This window comes from Oncorhynchus masou, chromosome 5 (assembly GCF_036934945.1).
Source record: "Oncorhynchus masou masou isolate Uvic2021 chromosome 5, UVic_Omas_1.1, whole genome shotgun sequence".
NCBI lineage: Eukaryota > Metazoa > Chordata > Actinopteri > Salmoniformes > Salmonidae > Oncorhynchus > Oncorhynchus masou.
Genome location: NC_088216.1, coordinates 57,278,864 through 57,285,775, shown reverse-complemented (window position 1 = coordinate 57,285,775; position 6,912 = coordinate 57,278,864). Strand labels below are relative to the sequence as shown.

Below are 6,912 nucleotides of genomic sequence, written 5' to 3'. Positions count from 1 at the left end.
ATACCACCTGTATATCCCTGGCCAAGATTATGCATGAGAAATTGATTTCCACATTATTTCCACTAGGTGTCCATGTGCGCACTCTAATAGAGGAAGGCCTAATGTCTAACCATTCACTACATCCAAAATGATATATTTTTTTATATAGATAGTGATCTGTTTTTTTTTAAATGAAGTGGTCATCATCATGTAGGCTACCTTAGTCAACGATATGCAAATAAAGACATCATAATGAAATATTCACAAATAAATGGGTAATTACACTATATAGGTATCTAAATATATGGACACTAGTTGACAGCATTAGTTGATTCGGCTACAACAAGGCTTGGCTAGTGCAGCATTTAATTATATTCCATCAATGCCTCTGAAACACTGAAATGTTACCTTTCCTCGCCAGCCTGCTGCTCAAGGTTGCCAATGTGAATCATTAACCGAATTTAGGCAAGTTATGTTGTTACAAATGTCGACTAGATCCATATTTAACCTTAAAATAGCATATTTGCCTCACTGACTGCTACTGTGCAGTGACATGTTTTATAAAGCCTTTCGGCAGAGAAACCTATTTTGTATGCCTGTGATGAACTGCACCAGAGTACGTGTATATTAGTACGCGATAAATGGCGGCGTGCTGCTTGGCCGCACACAGTGGCTCGCTTGTGGGTGTGCTGGCAGCATATAGCAGCTTTTTGATTGTGCGTCAATTCAAGATAGCAAGTTTGTATGAAGGTTTGGTTCTTACATTGGTAAATCTCTATTTCATGAATTTATTCACCGGTAAATAGTAATGTAATGGAACAGGGTCGTTACACTAATATTCTCTAAACCGCTCTGGTGACAAACACACTTTGCTTCCCTGTTTCCAATCGTCCACATGGCTCGGAGAACCTATTCAATGAAGTAAATATATTTCGAAAACGAAATAAAAACTATGTGTTATTAGCTAACTAGCTACAGTGCAGGCTACCTCAAATGAGCTGCCAACGTAGCTATCTAGCCAACTTTACATACTGTATAGCTAGCTAGTTAAGTTAATTAAATATCACCAGCTACCTAACTTCATATTAGCTAGCCATATTGACGCGTTTATCATTGTAAAAAACTAACTCCAAATGCATTTATGTAGGTAGCTAGCTAACAGCCATGCAGGAGGGTGAAAGGATAGCAGTCCCAACTGTCAGTGGCTATTCTGGATAGGGCAAATACTTTTGTGTAATTCCAGTCCCTAGAAGTGAGTACAGAGATAATAGTAACATAATATTCAGTGCTGTCTATTTTGAGTATAATGAAGTCTGTTTCTTGTGATGTTTTCTGTCCTCAGATACAGAGCTGCAAAGGCCTGTCTGCAGATGAAGAGGTCCAAATGAAGAGCAGTGGTTCGCGGTCCTGGGGACTCGAAGGGGTGCACATTTTTGTTTTATCCTTAGCACTATTCTGCCCTACCAAGCAAAAAGGCTAACTGTTCATAGCGTGGAACTGAGAAACTGTTTTTATTTACCTTGGTTTCACAGTAATTTTATGCAGTTACTGCTAACATGACCCCCATTTTCACCAAAACACAATACAATAGAGGCAGGATACTTGTCCACATGATTAAGCATGTATTTTAATGTAGTAAAAATGACCAATTTTAGACCAAATTAGCAGTTACTGCCTTTTTGCTTGGTAGGGCAGTATTGTACACAGCTGATTCAAATGACCAACTCTTCATCAAGCTTCAAGTGGTATTTATGTATTAATTTGTGATGCTATCCATGTTATGATCCTGCTGTTGTCACATGCTACACGTGCACATGTTTGTGCATATGCATCTATGTTATCATGATTTGTTATTAGAGATATTATAAACTGTGTGGATCGAGCCCTGAATGCTGATTGGCTGACAGCCATAGTATTTCAGACCGTATACCACGGGTATGACAAAACATTTATTTTTACTGCTCTAATTACGTTGCTAACCAGTTTATAATAGCAATAAAGCATCTTGGGGGTTTGTGGTATATGGCCAAAAAAACACAGCTAAGGCCTATATCCAGACACCATACGTTGCGTTGTGCCTAAGAACAGCCCTTAGCCGTGGTATATTGGCCATATACCACACCCCTCAGGCCTTATTGCTTAATTATACTTTAGTAATCCACAATTACCTGGTGTCTAATAATACCATCTTCCATATTCCTACAGATACCTTGCAATTGAAGATTCCTTCAAAACAAATGTATATAACTACCCTACAGTTGCCATGCAAGGCTGGGTGACCAGGGCCATCTGGGACTGCCTCCTGGGGCAATTTAGCATGTGAAGGCTACCTGTTTCCTGCATAACTTCATGAGGATGGACACGAGGACCAGGAGGGGATCTGCAGCTCGTCACCGTGTGCCAGAGGAGAGGTCTGCTCTCTGCAGACTGTTTCAAGGATGGGGGCCAACAACGCATCACGGGAGGTAATCCATGTGCGGGAGATCTTCATCTCCTACTTCTTTGAAGAGGGTGCTGTTCCCTGGCAACACCATAGACTACACTATGCACAACCAAAGGCTCTTTTAAGAGCCATCCACATTGATATAAGAGTATTCTTCCATTTACTTAGCTATGTCTACTGCAGTTATTCAATTCCCAGTTTATCTCCCTTTGATTTCTACTTCTCAGGTAAGGGCTCTGTTTGTCTGTACAAAATCAAAACAGGATCTTTTAAGAGTCACCCATTGATTTAAAAAAATACAAATACAATTAGACACCCTACAACCCACACCTACACACTCGTGTATCAATCTGATTGATGGATTGTGTTATGCAGCAAGCAGGCTCTGGTGTATAACTGTGGCTCCTTCCATCTTCAAAGAATAGGAAAGAGGACCAACCATGGAGAATAGTAAGACACTTCATTATTTATATAACTACTCTATGTTATAGTTTGTCCTCATGTGTCTGCATGTTTTTAAGTATAAATAACTCTGCTGCCACATAGTGTGGACACCAGGACACATCATCACAGATGATTTTTAATTACCTTTTCTCAATATCAGTCTCTCTCCTTCACTTCAGACTTCTTCTCCCTAAATCCTCTAGGTTATATCAGCTGTGTCGGTAAACCCCTCCCGCATCTGAACTGCTTACATAGTGGGCACAGCATGATCAGAGGTGAGACTTGGTTGGGTCAACAGGAAGTATTATTAAAGATATGCTTTACATTGAAGTACATATAGAGATGTAGTAGTCCCAGAGTTAATGATCCAAGGTCAGTTTTGTATTTCACATGCTGATTATGATGACTGACAGTGTTCGCATGATTAAGCCTTGTGTTTTTTTTATTCTATCTTTGTATCCATCTGTGTCTCGTCTGCAGGTATGTTTTGATGAGAGGAAGCCAACGTCCAGTCCCGTCATCGCCACCTCACCCGCTCTTAATAAGATAACCTTCGGGCCAACTGGGGGCCCAAGGCTGGTTAGGAGACACCGCTAGATACACTATTATGTAATTGTGATGAACTGAGAGAATATTAGAGTAGCACTGTAATTCATTAATATTATGCTGTCTTCCCTGCTCCTCTTACCTATTTCTGTTTCTCTCCCTTACTCTCACACCTTCTTTCTTCCTCACTGTGTTTTATAATGCACACCAGATGTGCATTGAAATACAGATTTAACTTGTGTTTATAATATAATATTACAATTATAATATAATGCATGTATTGTATTATGTATTTATAACACTTGGATAATGAACCTTTTCAATAAAGTGTTTCACATTCTCAACTGGTTGAAATTGTCCCTCACTTGATGAAATACTATACATATCCTGGGTCCTCAGATCAGTGTTAGATATTGAGATGAACAGGTTTTAGAGTATTTACATGATTCATAGGAAGTGTGGTGTACTGGTTTTTAAATTCTGTTTATGAATTAAAAAAATCATAGCTAGCTTCTGAATGTTTTTGGTCACAGGTCCAGGAATGGCTGATGAATTGCAACATTTGCCTCGAACTAACTTTGCAGACAGCAAAACTGGGTGATTTGAAAAGCGATAGTCAATCAATCAGTAATATAATTATTTTAGCAAAAATATTTATCTTTAATTTACAATCTGTAGCAGCTATGAGAATATAAAGGTTCAGTACTTTTGTGAAGAATCACAGCACAGTTGAAAAATATATATAGCAAATAGAAATCCAAAATGGGTGGTTTTAAGAGCTAGATGGGAGTGGTTGAATAGAGCTGAAGGGTGGGACTAATACCAAGATCACCATTGTAAAACATACGGGATCTGTAAAATGTATATAGGTTCAGAAATTTTGTGAAATGGCACAGTTACAAATAGAAATCAAACTGGATGCACATTGGAGAAAGAGGAAGGACTAAAAACAAACAACTTGTAAAATTGTGTCTGTAAAATGTGTATAAGATGTATATACTGAAGGTAGAAGCCTAAGTGTTATTGCTTATTAGTTTACTCCAATTGAGGGAAGGGTGGTAGGGTTTGCGGGAATAATAAAGGTATATTCTAAAATAAGTAATGTATGAATGTTTATGTATGCATATACATATAAATGGGTATGTACGCGCATGTATGTACATATATATGTAATATATGGGGGATTGGAAATGATGCAATTACATTGATTGAAAAAAACAATCTTTCTGCAATATTAAAGCTGATCCAACCCTTAAAGAAATTACTTAATAAAAAAATATTTATATCAAACGTTTTAGGGTCCAAACACATATTGGCTACATAGCTAGCTAAACATCCATAGGCATACAGGTATTTTTATCCTCCACTACACAATGAACAAAAATATAGTTAGCTAGCTACATTACTTCAGCTGCATTGCATGGCAAATTTCAGCGAGGCACGCTTACAAAATTGTACATTAATTTTTCAGTAAATGCTTCAGCTAGCTAGATTCTGTACATCCACTGTTTCACACGACGGCATTAAACAACACAAATTACAATTTCATACTCGTGTCACAACACTCATAAAGCTAGCTTGATAAATAGCAATTTTCGTAAATGTACATGATGACAAAAACTATGCATAATCGCTTGCCTCTACATTAACTCACATATTCCTCTCAACTGTACATTTTTTTTGCACGATTCGTTCTGACTTCATCATTTCTTACATTTGCTTCCATCCTAGTATTTTTGTCAACCATCTTTGCTGAAGAATGTCTCCAGCGTTTGGTAGGATAGTGTCAAATTCGTCATGGGAACCACTCGATATGATTGGTCATCGCCCAGCTGTCGCCGCTGGTGATTCGTATAAAGTTGGAAAACGCTCAACTTTTTCACCGCCTCCCAAGCCAGGTTTGCACCGCCCAACGCTCTCCCGCCCACTCCAGTTCTCATCGCTTTAATTCCATTGAAAATGAATGGGAAGCGGTGTTTCACTGCGCTCCCTTCAACGGAATGGGCTCGTCTGCATCCGAGTCCCCCGGACTGGAGTACTGACGTCTGAATTCTGAAAGACAACAAGTTCTGCAATTCATGTCACTCATGTCATTTTGAAACATGTCAAAGGTTCAAGGGCTTGTTTTCCTAAATAGACAATTAATGGTGTAGATTGTAGAACAGAACAAAATTAGGAGATCCCCTTTGTAGTTCTCACATTTAAGTTGACTCTTAAAACTATTATTTTTCTGTAAAGTAATCATGTTTTCCACCCCCTCAAACATAATTTTTTTCATTAACTCCTTATAGCTCACATTTTTTAAGATTCTTAACCTACCGGTTTAGAGCGTTGGACCAGTAACCAAAAGGTTGCTCGTTCGAATCACAGAGCCACCTCGGTGACAAATCTGTCAATGTGTCCTTGAGCAAGGCACTTAACCCTAATTGCTCCTGTAAGTAGCTCTGGATAAGAGCATCTGCTAAATGACTAAAATGTAAATGTACAAATGTTTATTATAGTAATAATAGTATAGTGGTAATGAATTATGGTGGACCTTACATAAACCCTCTACTTGGATCTCCCGACCTCACACCCCACTGTAGAATCCTCATTGAGTCTCCAGGCGTCAGAAGGTCGACTTCAAGAACACTTGACTGTGACATACAGAGCCTTCAGAAATTATTCACACCCCTTCCCTTTTTCCACATGTTGTTGTGTTACAACCTGCATTTAAAATGTATTTTAGATTTTGTGTCACTGATTTACACACAATACCCTATAATGCCAAAGTGGAATTCATAAAAAATGAAAAGCTGAAATGTCTTGAGTTGATAAGTATTCAACCCTTTTGTTATGGCAAGCCTAATTAAGTTCAGGAGTAAAAATGTGCTTAATAAGTCACATAATAACTTGCATGGACTCACTCTGTGTAATAATAGTGTTTAACACTATTTTTAAATTACTACCACACCTCTGTACGCCACACATACAATTATCTGTAAGGTCCCTCAGTCGAGCAATACATTTCAAGCACAGATTCAACCACAAAGGCCAGGGAGGTTTTCCAATGGTTCACAAAGATGGGCAGCTATTGGTAGTTGGGTAAAAAAAAAACACGGTTTGCGAAGTAAATCCAACACAACACGTCACTGAGTACCACTCTTCATATTTTCAAGAACGTTGATGGGTGCACTTGTTATGGGTATTCTTGTCATCGGCAAGGACTGGGGAGATTTTAGGATAAACAGAAACAGAATAGAGCTAAGCACAGGCAAAATCCTAGAGGAAAACGTGTTTCAGTCTGCTTTTCAACAGACAGTGGGAGATAAATGCACCTTTCAGCAGGAGAATTACCTAAAATACAAGGCCAAATTTACACTGGAGTTGCTTACCAAGAAGACATTGAATGTTCCTGATTGCCTAGTTACAGTTTTGAATTAAATCTGCTTGAACATCTATGACAAAATCTATGACAAGACTAGCAATGATTAACAACCAATTTAATATTTTTTTTTAAA

At 38.3% G+C, this 6,912-nt stretch overlaps 1 long non-coding RNA gene across 1 annotated transcript; it reads left to right on the top strand.

The window, feature by feature from the left end:
* The first annotated feature begins 2,200 nt into the window (after positions 1-2,200).
* On the top strand, positions 2,201-3,594 carry LOC135527452 (uncharacterized). Its single transcript, XR_010453436.1, has 4 exons — positions 2,201-2,444; positions 2,798-2,872; positions 3,070-3,141; positions 3,347-3,594. It is a non-coding gene; the product is annotated as an uncharacterized LOC135527452 (long non-coding RNA).
* Positions 3,595-6,912: the final 3,318 nt, after the last annotated feature.